This window comes from Gracilinanus agilis, chromosome 1 (assembly GCF_016433145.1).
Source record: "Gracilinanus agilis isolate LMUSP501 chromosome 1, AgileGrace, whole genome shotgun sequence".
Classification (NCBI taxonomy): Eukaryota; Metazoa; Chordata; class Mammalia; order Didelphimorphia; family Didelphidae; genus Gracilinanus; species Gracilinanus agilis.
Genome location: NC_058130.1, coordinates 182592482 through 182602825, shown reverse-complemented (window position 1 = coordinate 182602825; position 10344 = coordinate 182592482). Strand labels below are relative to the sequence as shown.

Sequence of the window (10344 nt, the reverse complement as noted above, 5' to 3'; positions counted from 1 at the left end):
CTCCTTCTCCTTCTCCTTCTCCTCCTTCTCCTTCTCCTTCTCCTTCTCCTCCTTCTCCTTCTCCTTCTCTTTCTTCTCCTTCTCCTTTTCCTCCTCCTCCTCCTTCTTCTTTCTTCTTCTTCTTCTTCCTCTTCTTCCTCTTCCTTCTTCCTCCATTTAACATTTGAAAATGTGCAAAACATTTACTCTTTTTCTTTGCTCCCTAGTCTAGCATTTGCATCTGTGATCTCCATGGCAAACTGAATTGCTCTCTCAACAATGACTTTTTGATTCTTAGAGGAAACATTCTGAGCAATCTTAGTGCAGTAAGATTTGTGGCATTTTAGGAGAACTTCTAACTCTTTGACATTGGTCACTAAAAACTTCCTGAATCCACTGTGTAACACAAGTTTTGTTTCTTATTGCTTCCATAACTAATATTGGGCATCAAGACCCCTTGGTTTATGCTAGTTTCTTATGATCTTGATATATCTGTCTGATATCAGATGGATTTCTTGGTAATCTTTTTGATGATCTTAGGCCTTATGAGGAGTCTGAGGGCAGACATGATGCTGATGAAGAGATAGCTGCTCCCTTCATGGAATCACTGATGGAAAAAGAGAGATTCCTGTTCTTTTAAAGATTACATATAAAGCCCTTTATTTGTCATCGAAATTCTTTTACAAACTGTTCCCTTCCTATCTTTCTATGTGTGATAGGAGCTTCACTGGCTTTGTGTGGATGTTGAATGGGTCACTGGGGGTTGCCACTGAAGAGAACCAACTAAGCTTACACATTGCAGATAGCAGGATTGTATTTGGGAACAGGCTAGTTACCTCTTTTTCTCTCATTTCCCTTTTGCTTCTGCTCTCTTTCTTCTTCTCTCTAGCTTTATTCAGCATTTTATTTACTGGGAAGTCATGCTCTTTGCAAGTAAACAAGACTGGTTGTTTAACAGGGAAACAGACTGCTTTGAGTGTAAGAGATCCAATCTGGTGGGAAATGGGAGTAACAAGGTAAACCAAGCATTTATTAAGTGCCTACCATGTCACAGATACCATGCTAAGTGCTTTGCAAATATATTCTTATTTGATTTTACAAAAACCCTGGAAGATAGATGCTATTGTTATTCCTATTTTATGGCTGAGGAAGTTGGGGCAAATGGAGGTTAAGGTGCTTGACCAGGTTCACACAAATCTAAAGATCTGAGGCCAAATTTGAACTCATGAATTCCAAACTCCAGACCCAGAGTGCTATCCACTTAACCGCCTACTTGCCTCCAATAATATACATTGGTTTCCTATAGCTTCCTAAATACATTTTTTCTGAGTTCTCATACTGATAATGTTAACAAATAAACTTTGAGTTTTGTATTTCTTAACTTTGAATAAAGTGCTTTTTTTTTTCATTTATGGTTACAGTTGGAGTGGTCTTATAGTAGTATTTCATTGAATTTTAATCCTCAAGCCTGAATCATTTGGCTGGTCTAGATTAGGCTTGACCTAGAATATTAGTCTTCTTATTTGTTACTGTCCAGTAGTACTAGCCTGCTTGTCATTCCTCACATGTGATGCCCCATATTCCATTTCCATCGATTTCAATGCCTGTCTGCCATGGGTGTAGTAATCTCCATTCTGACCTCTGTCTCTTAGCAACCTTGGCTTCCCTCAAAATTCATCTCAAAGGCCATCTTCTGCAAAAGGCCTTTCTTAGCCTCACCCTGCTAGCTGCTAGCTCCTTCCTGTCTAAGGTAGCCCTCTATCTTCTTTATATGTATTTTTATGTGTCTATTTATGTTTAGGGTTTTTCCTCTACTAGAATGCAAACTCTTTGAGGACAGAGACAGTTTTTGCCTTTGCTTTGCATCTTTGATGATTAGCACAGTGCTTGGTACATATTAAGAAATAATAGTTAATTAATAATAAATTTTATTGCTTGAGCATGCCAGCTGAATCAAATATTCCGTATGTGCTAAGAACTCTGGGGCACATTAACTCTATAATGAGTTCCTATAATGGGAACCAGGTGGGATCTGGAACAATGCTCACCATAGTATTTTACCCAGAAGAAGCACTCAACAAGGCTCAAGAATAGTACAGTGAAGGAGTACTGGTTTGGAGAATGGAGAGACTTTGATTTAAATCCAAGGGCTCCATATAAGTTGCTATATGAACTCAGGAAAGTGGCTTCTCTTCTCCAGGTCTTAGTCTGCTTATTAAAAAAAAGTATTAGATGATCTCTAAAGTCCCTTCCATCTATAAATGTTCTATGCTTCTCAAAAATGATCTTGCATCATCCCAAGGTATCTCCTGTTATTTCAAGAGTATTCCCAAAGCGCCATTCATTTTATTTCCATTTGAGCATTAAAAATAAAATACCTGTCCTATAGCATTTTGAGGCACGTTCTTAAATTAATCAAATTTAGGATGTGGCAACTCTAAAATTATTTAGAGTATTGGAAATATGAGCCTTGTCTCAGCCTTGCAGTAGAAAGGGCTTATGATTAAAGGATGTGGGTTTGAATTCTGACTTGGTCACTTACTAGTTATGAGGCACTGGGCAAGTCACTTAGTCTCTCTTGGCCTCATTGGACTCTAAATCTGTGATGTGACCTTAATCTCCTAGGGAGATCCATTCTAGGGAGTTGCATTCTCACAGGTCTTTGCCACACACTGACCAGATCCAAGATCTTCCTGAGAACCTAGAAGGTATAGAACCAAAACATGTAGATGACGAGAATGGGAATGAAACTTAGAGTTCACGTAATCCAACCTACCTCATGGGGTAGAAAGTGTCTTGAAGTCATTCTTGATACATAACCAGCCCTTGAGTACCTCCAGTGATGAGGAGCTCTTTACTTCCTAATAGAAATTGTTCCATTTTTTGAACAAGATATTCTGTTAGAAAGCCTTTTTTAAGCTGTAACAAAACAAACAAAAAAAAACCACAACAACCCTTTCTAATAATTTCAAACTCTTGCTATTAATTTTAACTTCTGGAATAATGTAGCAAAAGTCCCTCCCCACTCCTTATTCTATTATAGCTTTCCAAATATTATATAAAATCACAGAATTTCAGAGCTATAATGGACCTACCCCAGAGTCCATCTAGTCCAATATACACCAGATTAAGAACACTTCTATAGTATTGTAGACAAGTAGTCATTCAGCTTTTACTTGAATATCTCCAGGAAAGTAGTACAATCTAATATTGTATAGATTTAAGTATTATAATTATATGATATATTTTTGAGATGTGATATGGCATAGAAGATAGATTCCAGAATTAAAGTTTGACTCTAACACTTTTTGGGTTATTTTTCAGTCTTGTCTGGCTCTTTGTGACCCCATTTGGGGTTTTCTTGGCAAAGATACTAGAGTGATTTGCAATTTCCGTTTTCAGTTCATTTTATAGATGAGGGAACAGAGGCAAAAAGGGTTAAGTGTCTTGCTCAGGTTCACACAGCTAGTAAGTGTCTGAGGTCAGATTTGAATTCAGGAAGATGAATCTTCTTGGCTTCAGGCCTGGCACTCTACCTACTCTGCCATTTACCTGCCCTCTGACACATACTGACTATATTAACATTATTTAAGCTCTAGCACCCCAGGGAGCTAAGACTGTAAGTTGCAGAACAGTTGACATCTACATTGGTAGAAGGATTTTCTCATTAGAAGTTCCCTACACCAACAACATTATAAATTTAGTCTAAAACAGACAAAAAATGTGCCTCATATTTATATCGCATTTTTTTGTAACCAAATACAGTTTGTTAAAGAGTTTTTTCTTGACATTGAACCTAAATCTAGTTCTACACTTTCCATTTTTCATTCCTAGTTCTGTTCTCTAGAGTCAAGCAGAACTAGTTCAATTGATCTTCCAGGAAAGCTCTTCAGATTCTTTTTTTTAATTTAAATTTATTTATTTGTTCATTACATTAAAATCCCCAGTTAATTTCCCCTTCCCTCCAGCTCTAGAGAAGGCATCATTTGACAAAAATATATATGTATATATAAACTATGTCTTTCTTGTTTCTATTTATCAGTTTATTCTCTGAGGGTAGACATACAGAAGTCATTATTCAAACAATATTTCTGTTGCTGTACATAATGAATGTTCTCTTGGTTCTGCTCATTTCACTTCATAATTTCATGAAAAAGGAAAAGAATTTATATGTTCAAAGATATTTATTGCATCTCTCTTTGTGATGGCAAAAAACTGGAAATTGAGGGGCTGCCCATCAGTTGGGGAATGGCAGAGGAAACATGCTAGACCCTCACAGAATCATAGATGTAGACCTGGATGAGACGATTGAGCTAATCCTCATTTTACAGAAGAGGAGAGTATTGCCTAGAGAAGGAGTCTGCCTAAGGTCATACATGTAGTACATGATAGAAACAGGATTTAAACTTCTGATTCTTTTTTTTTCAAACCCTTACTTTCTGTCTTAGGATCAATAATAATGTATTGGTTCCAAGGCAGAAGATCAGTAAGGGCTAGGCATAAGAGGTTAAGTGATTTGCCCATGGTTACAGAGCTAGGAAGTGTCTGAGGTCACATTTGAACCCAGGACCTCCCACCTCTAGGTCTTGGTTCTCAATCTAGCTGCCTGCAGGCCCTCTGATTCTAAATGTGTTCTCTTTCTATTATATAATGATGCTTTTCACATATATCTTAATGTTCAAACTCCCTATTATCTAGCTGCCCTTTTTGAATACTTTTTAAAAAAATTTTCCTGGTAAAATATGGCTTTCAGAACTGGATGAAGTACCTTAAATGTGGTCTGGTAAGGTCAAAGTATTGCAGCACTAACATCTCCCCAGAGAGATATATCAGCATTGCTGGCCTAGGAACCAAAGTGACCTGGGTTTAATTCCCATTTTTGTTATATACTAGCCACGCACTTCTGCTTCTGGCAGCCAAGATGGTGGAGTAATAAATGCTTCAAGCTTGTTCAAACCCACCTACGGAAAACTCCAAAATAAAAAAAAAATTTCTTCAAAACAAGTTTTGCAGTGACAGAACCAAAAGAGATAGAGAGAAGCCAGGTTTCAGCCACGGAAAACATAGAGGGACAGCAGAAAGGACCTAACTCACTAGGGAAAGAGGAGAGAGCAGCGGAACTGTCACCATGAAGAACAGCCCAGAATATGCAGAAGCCTCGTCCTATGCATGCAGAAGAGCAATCTGGAATATGCTGAGAAATGTGAGGACCAGACTGGTTCAAGACACCCAGAGGAGCTGGCAGAGGAGGAGTGGAATCCAACACAATCCAATGTACTTGGCACCCAGGGGAACCCAGGGAGAGTATTCCATCCACCCCAGGAGTGGAGCTGAGCTTCAACATCTAGGTAAGATCATGAACCCCCCCCCAAAAAAAAAAAAAAGACCAGCAAAGTCTTGTACTAGCCATGTGGCCCTGTACAAATCAGTCTTCTAGACAGCTAAGGGACAAAGCAAAACATTTATATCACTGGCCATGTGCTCGATACTGGGTTTGTTGCCTAATAAATATTATTTTATTTTATTTCAGCTGAGCTAAGACCGTAAGTTGCAGAGAAGCTGCCAAGCTACACTAGAAGAGGAAAACTCCTAACCAGGGCAATCAAAAGTCCATTTCCTATCACTACTGACCCCCTCATTCTGGACTCTATACTAAAGGTATCTCCAAATCATATAATCTCGTTTGTTTTATTCCATTGCCAAGAATATGAGTTGTCAGTGAGAGTAGCGTCCATGAAAGTCACTGGAAACTCTCTAGAAGGAACATCCTCCCTCAGTTGCAAATTGTAAGAGAAAGGGGAAGAATATGACTGTTTGATTTCATCTCTTCCACCAGATGGGCACCTTCTAGGGGCTATGAAAGCAGTGATGATGTTGAAAAGGGCTTTTCATACTAGAAGACAAAAAGATGAATGTCATGCTAAAAAGGTGAACTTCTCTATGAAAAGCACACACTATACACTTCCCTTTTTCTGGTCAAATTCAAAAACAATTCTTCTAAAAACCAGCCTTCTCTTGGGATACAATATAATCCTTAAAGCTGAGAAAGCAGAGGCCTGAACCTCTGAATGAGAAATATGCAAGAGAAATGGAAATTTCCTGACAGTTGAGCTGGGAAATAAGTCCTATCAATCAGTCAATCAAGCAAAGAGCCCTGATTAAGCTTTCTTGGCCTGGTGCTGAGCTGGGCATGGCAGGTGCACAGACCCCATCCTGCCCTGGAGGTTCTTCCTATCACATTACAGGTGACAAGGCCAATGTTGTACAATTACACAAATTAAATGAATGATGTATTAATCATGGCCTGAGACTTGGAAGGTTTCTTTTCCTCCTCTTGAATCAGTGTCAACTCTGTGTTTCCTCTGTTCCAAGATACAGTGTCAAGTGATGGAGCTAAACTGATGAGGAAAAACAAGGGAGGGAAGAAGATAACAAGGCGGGAAGGAGAATGAGAGAGTAGGAGAAATTGTAGAAAACAATAGTAAACAATTTTCACTTATGCAAGAGAGTTAGAGTAATATTAGGAGCCTCTAAAACAAGGACTCCTATCCTTTTGTTACCATGAACCCCTTTGGCAGTGTGGTGAAACTTATGGACTATTTTTCAGAATAATGTTTTTTAAATAATTGAAGGAAATACTAAATTTCAGTTAGAAGACAATGAATATAAAAATGCTTTTCTTTTTTTCTCATCCAAATTCATGAACTCAATTAAATCTATCCTTGGGTGCCTTGTTAAGAACCTCTGCTCCAAAATAAGACTTGAAATAATGTGCTACCTCATACTTCATCAAATAGAGCCCTAACATTAACATATGAATCAAATAATATTAATAATGATAACTAACATTTATAGATTCCTTTAAGAGTTGCAAAGCATTTTTATATATGCTAATAAAGGTAGATAGATGTATTTGCATGGATATATATATATGTATGTATATATATATTTATATGTACATAGGTACACATAAATATTAGGAAAAGGACAGAGTGAAAAAGCCACAGGATTGTAGAAACAGATATGGAAGCAACTTCAGAGGTAATGTAGTCTAATTCATTTTACAGATGAGTAAACTAAGTCCCAGGGGGGTTAAGTGACTTTTCAGGGTCATCTAAATAGTAAGTGTCAAGGTAATTAAAGCTAGAGGGATTTTAGTTCAACCCTTTAGTTTTATAAATGAAACTGAAGTCAAGAGAGGAGAAATGATTTTTTTTTCCAGCTATACAATTCATATATACAACCTGTATATTTTGGCATAGGAAAGCCAGAGAATCAAACCAAATGAAATTACAGTTCAGGTTAGAGAATGCTTTTATGGGATAGTTTAGTTTCAGTGAAAACAAAGATTCTGCCCTAGGTCATAGATCCAGGAGATACTATATAAACTATCTTATCCAACTTCTTTTTGCATACTGAGATCTAGAAAGATTGAAGTTGTCCATCAGGGTCACACAATAGTAACTTAGCAGAGTTGGAATTTGATACCATACTCTGACCCCAAATCTATTGTGCTCTTGACTTTAAAAAATGTTTGGTTCAGTGTGTAATTCAGGTTAAAAGCAAAACAGTACAACATAATTAGGGTTCGGTAAATCACTGTGGATTTGTTCCAGTTTTTGGTTCACAGTTTGGTTGCTTCAAATCCTTGATTTGGATACTACCCAGTGATTTATAGCTTGGTAGGGCTGTGCAATACCATCTGGAGAAAAATCAAAGCCCTCCCTTGAGCCCCATAGCTCCTGGTCTCCAGGATTCCTCCTCCCTTTTCCTTTATAGGAAAGCCAAAGCAATTGTTTTGTTAATATTTCCTCTTTTCACATGCCTATAGCCCTTTTGGGACTTGGGTCATCAACCCAGAAGGCCAAACAACCCTGTTCTATTTGTCTTTCTGAACTCTACCTGTAGACTTAGGAAACATGGCTTCCTAACTTTTGGTTCTAAATCCGAATGGAACATTGGGTGACCCCATTTTGTGGTCTCCCTCAATTTAGATGCTGTCTAATGGGAAACTGGAAAAGTGGGAGTGATTTATGAAATTTGAGAAAGGGGGTTTATGGGTCTTCTTCATAGAGTTTGAGTGATTTTAGGAATCACCCATCCATCAGGAAGCATTAATATGAATGCTTGATTTGGCCTTTTCACTGCCAAGAGGGAGAGAATCCAGGCTCTGCTTGATGTAGTGGTTGAGCAGCAGCCAGCCAACTTTCCAGATAACCTAAAGGCACTTACTAATTGGGTAGGAATAGGAGACTGAAACTACATGAAAGTTTCTCTAAGAGACAATCAAGAGAAACTCTTTAATTGCTGCCCCAAGAAGGTCAGAGTTAATGTGCAATTGCTCTAGGAACAGAGGAACTTGGAGCACCCTGAAATTCAGTGTTTTTGTCTTTTGTTGTCCTTATTTTATTCCTAAGACTTATAGGTTCAAAGGGCCTAGAAGTGGTGAAACACCAGAACAAGAGCTATCTCACAAAGAGGGAAAAATGATTTTTGTAAATCATTTTGTAAATTTTGTAAATCAGTTCAGTTATCCTTCCCCCTACATGTTTACTAGTTCCATACGACTTTCTCCACCCAAGTTTGAACCATAATCCACCCTTTAATAAAGAGGCAACATGATATAATGGTTAGAATGCTAGACTTGGAGTCAAGAAGGCAAATATTTATTTATATCTTGACTCAGCTACTTACTTATTGTTCAAATCTAGGCAAATTTCTTAATATCTCCAGACCTTCATCTATAAAATGACAACTGTAATCTAGACAGCTTCTAAAGTCTTTTCTGGGCAGTTAGGTGATACACTAGATAGAGTGTTGGTTCTGGAGTCAGGAAGACATGAATTCAAATCCAGTTTTAGATACTAATGGTGTGACCCTGGGGGAGACAATTAACCTTGTTTGCCTGTTTTTTAACCTGTCAAATGAGCTGGAGAGAGGACTGGCAATTCCCTTTAGTTCCTTTGTCATGAAAACCCAAATGGGGTCATGAAGAGCCTGGCATCGCTGAACAACTACAACAACATATTCCCTTTTAATCCCAAATCTTTGATTTTATGAAATGAGAATTATTATTTTACATAGCAAATGAGGCAGGTAAATGGCATAGAATATAGGATGTTGGACTTGCAGTCAGGAAAACCTAAATTCAAATCCTGCCTTAGATACCTAATAGCTGTGTGACCCTGAGCAAGACATTTAGCATCTCTGGGTCTCAGCTTCTCCAGCTATAAAATTGGGATAATATTTACCTTATAGTGTTATTTAGGGGAATCAAATGAAGTAATATATTTGAAACTTATTTTTAAACCTTAAGATTTATTATCATCATCAATACTATTATTATTATTATCTCTTATTGCCTCATATAATGTGATATTGGAAATTTGGGAGTCCTTGAACTAATTTTGAGATCCCTGATCTAAACTTCCTGGGGACATTTAGATATCTTACAAACTACATTTCCCGTGATCCAATGGACTAACTATCTTACCTGGTGATGTAAGCCAATGTAAACAGAAGCTTAAATAGGGAGATTGGGATTGGTAGTTTCTCTTTTTCCTGCTGAACAAGCCAGGTGGGCAGAGGTAATCGCACACAGCATTTGAATGAGCTCTTATTAGGTACGTGGCTATAACTATAAATATGGCTTTAAATAAAACCCTGATATCTTTATATATATATATATATATATACACACATATATATATCTTTGTATATTAATTTATTTGTTACAATAGAATGAGATGAATGAGCTCCCTTTCCCCACTTTTCCTCCCAAGACAAACCAACATAGAGGATCACCAAGCAGAGTAGACAAGTCAAATGGAAAGGGATAAGATTTCCTGTGTTTGTTAGAAAATTCTTGAAAGAAGTACTGCCCATTAAAATGTAGCCTGGTGTCCTTGAGAATTAACAGGGTCATGAATTTGAGGCAGAAGAAAAGGATGCTAGAGCAAGATTTGGCAGGGGAGTGGGGAGATGAAAATCATTAAGTTATATTTACATTTTAAGAAGTTACTTCCATTGGGGCATTTCTTATTAGACTGGATCTTGGTTTCCAAAGTAGGTAATACTATTTTATTGTGGTCAACTTACATTTTTGTCATCTATTGGTGAGAGGATAATCTCCTTCTTAGATGACTGCTACTCAAAAGACCTGTGTTCTAAATTGGCACTAGGGAATATTCCCTTCATTCCACAAACTTTCACTGAATTCTTGATGCATCCATAAAATAATAACATCCTTGGCATTTTGGCAGTAGAGTGGGGGAGAAAAGGGACTATAAAACTATAACACTTGGTCCCAGTTGATATTACCAGAGATTCATATTTGTATGTAAATGAAAGCACTAAAGAATGTTT

At 37.5% G+C, this 10344-nt stretch overlaps 1 protein-coding gene and 1 pseudogene across 2 annotated transcripts in view; one reads left to right on the top strand and one right to left on the bottom strand.

Annotated features, from left to right (window-relative positions):
• SHISA9 (shisa family member 9) overlaps positions 1 to 10344 on the top strand; it is a 438903-nt gene that overhangs the window by 210416 nt on the left and 218143 nt on the right. The gene's annotated exons all lie outside the window — the stretch shown is intronic.
• Positions 183 to 547, bottom strand: LOC123231105 (annotated as a pseudogene).